This window comes from Elephas maximus, chromosome 2 (assembly GCF_024166365.1).
Source record: "Elephas maximus indicus isolate mEleMax1 chromosome 2, mEleMax1 primary haplotype, whole genome shotgun sequence".
Lineage (NCBI taxonomy): Eukaryota > Metazoa > Chordata > Mammalia > Proboscidea > Elephantidae > Elephas > Elephas maximus.
Window position 1 is genome coordinate 204226223 of NC_064820.1, and position 10875 is coordinate 204237097.

The window sequence follows — 10875 nt, forward strand, 5'->3', positions numbered from 1 at the left end:
AATAGCAAAAAGCTGGAAGCAACCAAGGTGTCCTTCAACAGACGAATGGATAAATAAATTATGGTATATTCACACGATGGAATAGTACGCATCGATAAAGAACAATGATGAATCTGTGAAACATTTCATAACATGGAGGAACCTGGAAGGCATTATGCTGAGTGAAATTAGTCAGTTGCAAAAGGACAAATATTGTATAAGACCACTATTATAAGATCTTGAGAAATAGTTTAAACTGAGAAGAACACATTCTTTTGTGGTTATGAGAGGGAGGAGGGAGGGAGGGTGGGAGAGGGCTATTTACTGATTAGATAGTAGAGAAGAACTACTTTAGGTGAAGGGAAGGACAACATTCAATACAGGGGAGGTCAGCTCAACTGGACTGGACTAAAAGCAAAGAAGTTTCCTGAATAAACTGAATGCTTCGAAGGTCAGCGGAGCAAGGGTGGGGGTTTGGGCACTATGACTTCAGTGGACATCTAAGTCAATTGGCGAAATAAATTCTATTAAGAGAACATTCTGCATCCCACTTCGGAGAGTGGCATCTGGGGTCTTAAACACTAACAAGCCGCCACCTAAGATGCATCAATGAGTCTCAGCCCACCTGGATCAAAGGAGAATGAAGAACACCAAGGTCACAAGGTAATTAAAAGCCCAAGAGACACAAAGGGCTACATGAACTAGAGACTACATCATCCTGAGACCAGAAGAACTAGATGGTGCCCGGCCACAACCGATGACTGCCCTGACAGGGAACACAACAGAGAACCCCTGAGGGAGCAGGACAGCAGTGGGATCCAGACCCCAAATTCTCATAAAAAGACCAGACTTAATGGTCTAAGATGAGAAGAATCCCTGCGGTCCTGGTCCCCAAACCTTCTGCTGGCCCAGGACAGGAGCCATTCCTGAATACAACTCATCAGACATGGTTTGGACTGGACAATGGGTTGGAGAGAGTTGCTGATGAGGAGTGAGCTACTTGCATCAGGTAGACACTTGAGACTATGTTGGCATCTCCTGTATGGAGGAGAGATGGGAGGGTAGAGGGGGTTAGAAACTGGGAAAACAGTCACGAAAAGAGAGACTGGAAGGAGGCAGCAGGCTGACTCATTAGTGGGAGAGTAAGTGGGAGTATGGAGTAAGGTGTATATAAGTTTATATGTGAGAGACTGACTTGATTTGTAAACTTTCACTTAAAGCACAATAAAAATTATTTTTTTTAAAAAGCGATTGGTTTAAGACACATCTTACACTGATATGGCCTCTTAACAAAGAAAAACTTTATTCTCAAATGGGATTACATCCACAAGTATACTCCTCATAGGGGTTAGGATTTTTTAACACATATTTTTGGGAGACACAATTCAATTGTTCATTTCCTTCTGTGAAGCATACTTCTGGAAATGAACAAGCTTCCTGAGGCATTAAAACCAGTGCTTCTAAGTTTGGAGTCTGCCATGGTTTAACAGCGGCCTTTGCAGGTCTGTCAGCAAAATCATTGCCTTTAGAAATTTCATTCTTCTGTCCAGTATGAGTGCTGTAATAAATAACCGATATCTGAGCAGGCAGTTGTAAAGCCTATAGCAAATCAGCTATCAATTTTCCATGAGATTCTCTAGTTCTCACCGAAGACAAGAATCCTCTCTTCCCTTTTTTCCCCAAGACTTGCCCTGTTGCATGACAGACACAAAATATACGTTTTTCAGTATATATATTCATTTTTAAGTCCAGAACCAAGAATTGTAGTTTTAGTAACTGCTATTAACTCATCTGCTTGTGCAAAACTAATTCCAGGCAAAACATAAGCTTCCAAAATTTAATGATGTCACCACAGCAGAGGGAACCTTAAGTGAGCCACTTTATCCTGAATACTTGACCTAGCAGTAAACATTTTCAAATCCGCATTATGAACAGGAATAGGCCCATTTATCTGCAAAGTCAGCTGATTTATAGCTTGTAACATTTTATAGTCTTCAGTTAACAACAGATGCTCTAAATATTTCACCTCCGTTTGGCAATATTACAACTTGTCTAGTGATTTTTTTGCTTCTCAGGGGCATAATTTACAAATCATTTACATTTCGAATTACAGACTCTTCTGTAAGCTTTGTGTAAATGACCAGAGAAAATAGTAGGAGTTCCCAAACCCTTGAAGAATCCTTTATGACTAATACTGGATTCTTTCTTAAACACAAACAAGAATTTTGACTTCTCCAGTAGAAGGAAAGAAAGAAGAAAATGCAAAACAGATCAAACGGAAAAATTGCATACTACAGTACCAAAGTCTAGAATAGTTGCTGGGTTAGGAACTATTTGGGTAAGTGGGACAATAAATTTATTTAGTTCCTTAAGATCTTGTACAAATCTATATAGTGGTTGGCCATCTTCATGAAATTTACCTTCCTTTTTTTTTTTTTTTGTGCTTGAAAACATTCATAACTGGTATTGTTTGAGGATCAGTACAGAGACCTTATGAACAATTTGTACACAACTGTTAATGTATATACCAAAAATCTAAACAGCCATATAGTTATAATTCTTTTCTAAATTCCAGTGACTTTCCAGATTAAAATTTGGAGGCAATTTTTCCTTAAAAGGATATCAAGTTCCAATATCTTCAATTGTTGATAAGCTGTTACATCATAAGTCCCCTTAATTCATAATTTAATACCATACACACTATACACACCAGTGTCAAACCTTTCACAGCACATAACAAAGGTATTAGGAAAACTGGACTACCACAACCAGAATGCACAGCTCTGACAGGGAGAGCCAAGATGAGGGAGTGGTTTTCTTTAAGAAAAAAATCTACTAAAAAAAAAAAAAAAATGGAAATTGAAATAATTTAAAATGTCCAAGGTATATAAATGAATGACCGTGACTCCATATTGCCATTTAATATGCTTTTGTATTATGGGATAGAAAAACTGCCCCACCCTCACCTATGCAATGTTAGGTTGACACCCAAGACAGTTTAACCTGTTGCCGTTGAGTTGATTCCAACTCATAGTGACCCTATAGGACAGAGTAGAACTGCCCCATAAGGTTTCCAAGGAGCGGCTGGTGGACTGGTTAGCAGCCGAGCTCTTAACCACTGCACCACCAGAGCTCCAAAATAGCCAAGGCCTCCCACAATTCAACATCCCACTATTTTCTGGTTGTACCAAAAAAGAAAAAAACAGCAAATGATTTCACCTCTTGAAAAAAGCATTTACACTTTAAAAAGAGGATGAGGTGGGGTTTCCTCCATCTTAAAAATGAAATTTACCTTCCTTCTTAACTGGAACTATGGGCGTATTACAGGATGAATGTTCTTTTTAATTCTTTGATAACTGATTTTATTCCTCCTGATTGAGCTTTTATTCTTTTGCTAATCTATTTTTATTGGTTTTATATCTCAAATTAAACCAGTATCATTATTCCCTAGGACCCAAACAATCATTCCAGGTCAGGATACTTTTCTAGCATAGTTTGAGACTGCCACTTTCTACCATATCTCGTTTCCTTCAAAAGACATAAATCAAAAAACAAACCTGTTGCCATAGAGTAGATTCTGACTCATAGTGACCATATAGGACAGAGTAGAACTGCCCCATAGGATTTCTAAGGAGCGGCTGGTAGATTCAAACTGCTGACCTTTTGGTTAGTAGTCAAGCTCTTAACCACTGAGCCACCAGGGCTATGACCAAATATTGTGTCTTTTCCCTGGAGCTCCACAGATACTGCCCAGAGAACAGAATATGGAGTTGCTCAGCAGGTCTCTCCTCAATGGGTTTACAGGAGAATCAGAAAAAAAAGTAGGAAAGCGCGTTCCTTAGTCAGAGGACCTATCTGTATGGGAACCGTGGAGGAAAAGGGACAATAAAAATAAAGACGTAAATTGCTTCACATCCCAGTTCATGTACCCCTGAATTCTATGCACAGGTTAAGAACCCCCAAAGTCAAGAGAGGATTGATCAGAAGAGGGACGTGGATGAGGAGTGGGGACAATGTTGTGCGCAGTTAAGAGCTGGCCTCAGAAGGGAGACAGCGCATCCACAGCAGCAGTAGCAAAGGCTTCTTGCCAAGTGATTAAGGCTCAGGGAGAAGGGACAAGGACAATAAGAGTGTGTGCCAGGGGAGAGATTACAATGGCAGAGCCTTCACTGGAAGCTGGACAAGGAGGGGAGAGAGGACAGAAATGGAGTGGGTCAGTGACAAGGTGATGGATCAATGGGCTAGGCACCAAGGGGGATCAAAGGTGGACTAGAAGGAGTGAGCTAGAAAGACAGGTGCTGTTGGACAGAACGTGAGAGGACTGAAATAGTTAGAATATTCTGTGAGACGTATTAAAATGGTGCCACGCAGAAAGAAAACACAACTTTTAGGATGGCCATGGCAGGACTGGTGAAAGCTTTAAAGAAGGTGAAATTTGACCAAATTAAACCACTGATGTAATGTTTTATTTTTTAGATTGATTCTGTAGTTTTAAAATAATTAATGATGAAAAAAATTCCATTTTAAAAGTGTTCAAATTCACAATATTTCATGCATAAGCTAAAATTTGCACTTACCAAACAAAAATATTACACCTTGCAATTCATTCTTTGTTCCACTGTTTTAGATTTTAAACATAAATCAAAATTGCTAGTGGCTATGTAGAATGACCACTGAGTGTGTGTGTGTGTGTATGTAGAATGACAGAACTGAATTAACTCAAGGTGTTTCTCTGTCTTTACAATCACTGTGCTATTGTTTATTTCAAATCAACTGTTTAAAAGCAGGAGACCCAGAGTGTGCCTAAACTGAGATTAAATGGTTCCAAATTGTTAGGAACTTAGAAATGAAAATCTGTAGCTGAGTCAGCGTGTGTCCAGAGCTGATTCTATATCCAAGTGTTATAACACAAGGGCTTATTGAACCATTATAGATATAGATAGATAGATATCAATAAAATAACTCAATAGTAACTGTTCAGAACTTAGACACCAAAAGATTTTACCTGGAAGAAGTGTTTTATCACTGACATCACTTACAATTGACGGAATTTACAACTGACTTTATTTGGTTTCATTTTTGTATTTAAATTCTTTACCGGCAATGCCCAGCTTTATTGCCTGTATTAGTTTCCACTGCCCCATGCTTTATAGGCCAACCCTATCCCCCAGGAATTTTTAGCAAGGAAGTGCCCCATCAGGGTTGAATATGTAGCTTCCAAACACAATGTGGTATTTTGTCTGTGGGAAGCCTCTCCATGACTTGTAGTGGGGTGATTTGGGCCTTGTAGTTGTTTCTGCATGGGGTAAGGGACAATAAGCATAACCAAGAGGTAGCCCAGTTTAAAGGTGTTTCCTTTATGTGCCTTTTTTGGGTATAGGGGTTATCGATAACCTCACTCAAATCACACTCTTCCTTTTGGGCTCTAAGAATCTAAAATCTTCTCCCCTCTCAGCCCTTTTCTTCCTCCTTGCCTTTGGAGTGTTAAATAGGCAAATAGGTCTTTGGTGCTTAATCCTCCTCACCTCCCAACATCTAACTATGGACCTGCCAGTCTCGTCCCCTTTCCTCCAGGTACTCATCTCTCTCTACAGCAGCCTCCTCTTCCTTCTCTCCCTCCCCATCTTCACAGAGCCTGAAGAACTACTCACACAACCCCTGGAAGCAAGAAAAGTCTACACACCTTGCTGATTTTTTAAAAATTATCCTTCTTCCATGTAGATGGCTGGCCATCTAGAAGCTTGGTAGGCCTCCAGAACTGCAGCTGGTAGCTCTGAGGCTCCAGCCTCACTGTTTCTGGCTGGCAGGTTGTATCTAGGTATGGTCCACCCGGCCTGGCCTGACTGTTCCTCACCCACCCTCTGGTTTAGCTCCTTTGGGCTGCCTTCCTCCTCTATTTTACCTCCTGAAATTACTTGTAAATGTATAAGAAAACAATGCCCCTGGCCTTGTGTTACAGGATCTTCTGACCTTGCTGTAGGGAGTTGTGTTGAGGGGAGAGCATGGGTTTGGGCAAGAAAGGGGTACAGATTGAGGAGGTGGTGCTGCCATGCTAGGACAAGGTAGGAGTTGTGGGTGGAGGATGGAACTATGGTGAAGAGGAGGAGATGGGACAGGTCATCAAACTCGGATATACAAGAGGTCTCTTCTTCCTGCTCTACACGATTTTACAGGTCTCTTCCTGCTCTCGATCCTTTATTCCATGTATCCTTAGTGCCCTGGGTGCTCCTCCCTGAAACCTCCCAGTTGTTTCCCTCCCTCACCCCCTTCCATCCTCCAGATATATGTCCCACCACAAGACAAACAGCACACAAAAACCAGATTATACTGAGAGCAAGGAAACCCCGGTGGCATAGTGGTTAAGAGCAACTGGCTGCCCACCAGGTGCTCCTTGGAAACCCTATGGGGCAGTTCTACTCTGTCCTATACGGTCACTATGAATCGGAATCAATTCCACGGCAAAGAGTTTTTTTTTTTTTTTAAACTGAGACCCAATCAGACCTCCCTACGTTATCTCCATCTTTCGCCTGGGGGGAGGCAGCGGGGGTTATCCAGGTGCCAGGGTTATAACCTCCCATGTCTGCGTAGTCCTTTTCTTGCGTCCAATTACCACCCTGTTTTCTAAATGCTTTTTCTTCCCTGGGCATTTACTCTGGAAAACACCTTCATTTCTTTTGCCTTAACACACCCAAGGCCCAGGTGCTTGGATCGCTGATCTTTGCTACAGCCTGTTTTTTTGTTTTGTTTTGTTTTTGGATAATAACCACGCTTTATCTGTAAATTTGCAGTTTTCCACAAGCATTTTTTTTAGGTAGCACAGTCTGACGCGGGGGACCCCACGCAGGGCCCGGCCATCGCGCTGGCAAAGCGCTGGAAAGGAGGACGCACTGGCACAAAGCGCAGCTCCGGGGACAGGAGCAACCGCAGCGCGGCGTTGCTTTCAGTAGCGCCCACCTCCCGGTGCTCGGCGATCTCGTGCGCGCCCTCCTGCCTGAGCTATGCTCCCTCTCAGGCAACCTGGTCGGAGAGGTACTGCACCATCACCTGCAGCACCGCCACGGCGTTGCTCCACAGCAGCCCATGCCCCTAGGGCAGCTGCTGCTTCACACCTGGAGACGAGGCCGTGCTCCGTGGGCCGCTGGCGCCGCGAGCCCCGTCGCTGCAACGGCGACCTCAGCAGCGAGCACCACTGCTGCAAGATTTCCAACTGTGAGTTTCCTGCCTCCTGCTGTCCTCCTTCATGTCCCCGGCCACTCGGACCAGAACCGAACGAACCAAGCACAGGCGGACAGACCACCAGGCAGCGAAGCCCAGTCCCGCATCTCTCATTTGTAGTCCTGCCACGACCACACAACGTCACATAGGGCCCTCCTCCGGCAAAATTGGCCACTGGATGCAGGCACCGCCCATTTTTTGGCGGGGGGTTGGGGCGGGAGACGAATGGGGTTTGGCTCCAGGCAATACTGCTTGGCTGGAGGGAATAGACGGCAGACGCTGACTGGATTGGAGTGAACACAAAGCAGCAAGACTAGTGTAAATATACGGGACCTGGACGGCGCTGAGAGTATCTGTGGTAATTGAATTTAAGGCACAGACTGACGCAGGAGTGCTCCTTCTCCCACTCTAAATACATCTTCTCAGGATTTCAGGCCAGTGGTATCTTTCTTCCTTGGGCCAGGGGAGTGGAAGGTTTTTCTCTTTGGACGGAGATACTGAAATCTCAGAGAGTATTGCAATATTAAATTTGGCTTTGTCCAATGCCTGGAGATAAGAAGGCGGCTAGGGTGCCATCTAGAGTTCAAGAAAAATATTATGCTAGTCAGACAAGTATCATATTGAGTCATTGGTACTGCAAATCAAGAGGAACACTGACGGGACATCCTAAGTGTGCTTCCATATTGGACACTTTGTCATTTGGGATATTTAGGCTGCAGAGAAGAGGCCAGGGCTGGCCAACAACCTTTATATACCAACAACAAACATTCAAGCAAATAAGTCCCTAAAACGATTTCAGAAAATGGTGAGTGCCATGAAGGAGATAGAACAGGCTGCAGAGGGGAAGAGAATGACTAGGGAAGAGGACCTGTTACAGATTTAATTGTGTCCCCAAAATAAATGTAAATCCTAACCCTAAACCTGTGGTTATAATCCCATTTGGGAATTAATTTTCTTTGTTATGTTAATGAGATAGTATTAGGCTAGGCCGTGCCTTAAGTCAATCTTGATATATAAAACAAGCAAGCAGAGATGGGGGAAGATAGATGCTAGGCCATAAGGAAACCACTAAGGAACTGAGGAACAGAAGCTGAAAAGAGACAAGGACCTTCCCCCAGAGCTGATGGGGAAAGAAAGCCTTCCTGTAGAGCCAGCACCCTGGATTTGGGCTTCTAGCCTCCTAAACTTGAGAAAATAAATTTCTGTTTGTTAAAGCCATCCACTTGTGGTATTTCTGTTAGAGCAGCACTAGATAGCTAAGACAGGGCCTTTCTGAATAGGTGATCTTGGAGCTGAGATTCACATGATGAGAAGGAAGCAACTAAATGAAGACCTGGGGGTGAGTGCTCCTGCAGCGCAGCAAATTACTTAATATGGTCCCTCTAGCCATGGCCTGGTTAATTCCCACAAAATAATTGGGTAGGACTACAGAATCAACTTGACAGCACACAACATGCAAATAAGGTGCTGTAGCCCACCAAAAGGATTGGACAACTTGCTGACTATGGAAATAAGGTGCATGGACTCTTCCTAGGGGATTGGTCAGTTTTGCCACTCAGCTAGGGTTAAAAAAGGGTTAAGGGGAACTAATCCCAGAATCGGAAAGGGGACCTCACTATCATCAAGAAAAGCCAGAAGCAGAGTGCATCTTTTGGAACTGGGGTCCCTCTGCTGAGAACCTCCTAGACCCAGGAGCCAGAGACAGCTATAACACCAGAGACAGTGTGAGATGGCGGGAAATGGTGACTGAGAAAAAGCAGTACCAGAAACTGGAGACTGGTCTAAGACAGCATGGTGGGCTTCCTGGCCCACAGAGCGAGGCAGCTACAGTGGGTGTGCCAACCCATGCAAAGAGAGATCTGAGTGCCTTTGGGCAGGAGACTTCCTGGTGGAGTGGGGTGCTTCCAGGCACTTATCTGTGGCAATGAGAAGTTTTGTAACACTTGTCCCCCTAGCAGGGCATTGGCAGAGCCAAGAGCAGCCTGTCCTGAGGGAGCTGAGAGGAGGCCTGCATGGCTGAGAGGAACTGAGAGGGCTATCCTGCACTGAAGAAGAGAGACTTTGCCTACATGCTTCATAATCCTGATCCCAAGTTGTAACCTCTTGATCTTGATCCTGCATGTTACTATTACTGCAATTTTGCTAGAGTTGCCTGCCACAAACAGCCAATTCTTGAGACGGGGTGAGGTGGGTAGCAAGACCTTTATTATATATACCGGTATATACAGACAGAGGGGAATGATCTCCTCCTAAAGCTGTCTGTCTCGAGGAACTGCTGTCCAGCTGGTGTTTTATAGGGAAAGGGGGAAATGGGTTTTAGGAACTTGTGGAATGTGCATTCTTTCTTCCGTTTGGTTTTGGTGGTCGTACCTTACACATGTTGATCTTTTCCTGCCATTATCCCATCAGCTCAGGGGATGGCTGGCACCATCTTTCATTTTATTCGACAGGCTTAGATCAATATCACTTGTTTTCTACAGTCCTAGAGGAATCATTGGTTAACGCTTAACCAATCTTACTTGGAGGATCTTCCTCGGAGCCAGGGATGGACTAGGGGAGGGAAAGAAGACAAGGAGGAAGAAGGAAAGAAAAATTGGCTCAGGTACTATTCAAGATACGGCTGAGCAGCCTGTTTTATTACTTCCCTAATAAACCCCATAACTGTGAGCATGGTCTGTGAGTTCTGTGTGGCCTCTGAAATGAATTATCGAACCCAGCAGAGAAGTAGAGTGCGCCATGGTAGGGATGGCTGGTGTCAGAATTGGTAAAAACGTGGGAGAGAGGAGGCATGTCTGACTCCACCTCACAGTAATTAGCTTTAGGCTGATGTTGATTCTGTGATCCCTCTGAAGTTTGAGGTCTGATGCCATCACACCATTTTTACAGATCCATACAGAGGGAACTCCCTCCAGTATGCTTGGCACCCTTGAGAAATAGCAAGAAGGATGAAGTGGTTAGGAAAGGTGGGGGAGGAGGCCAGAGAAGCAGACAAGGGCCAAATCACAGAGGGCTTTGAGGCCATGGTAAATGTTTTGGATTGCGCTAGAGGCCACCAACAGGTTTTAAGAAGGATATTAGCTTTTTCCGGTTACTCTCCCTACTTTGTGAGGGTAAAAGCAGGAGACAGATAAATGAGGAGGCTGTTATCATAGAACAGGTGAGAGATGATGGTAGTGTGGTAGACTGAAAAATTCTCCTTCCCCCAAAAGATATCCACATTCTAATCCCTGGAATCTCTGAATAAAACCTTATATGGCAAAGACTTGGCGGATGTAATTAAATCAAGGGTAATAAAATGGGGGAGATTATCTGGATTATCCAGGTAGACCCTAACTTCATTCGCAAGAGTCCTTGTAAGAAACACAGGAGATTTGACACAGGCAGAAGCGAAGGAGGCAGTGTGACCACAGAGGCAGAGATTGGAATGATGAGGCCACAATTCAGGGAGTGCTCACTGCTATCAGAAGCTAGTAGAGGCAAAGAACTGATCCTCCCCTAGAGCCTGGAGAGGGAGCATAGCTCTGTTGACAATTGATTTCGGCCCAGCGATAATAAAATTCTGGTCTCTACAACTGTGAGAAAATAAATTTATTTTAAGCCACCAAAGTCATGGTGATTGGTTACACAGGAAACTATTACAAGTAGTTTGGAGCAATGGAGAGGGTCAGATGTGATTGGATC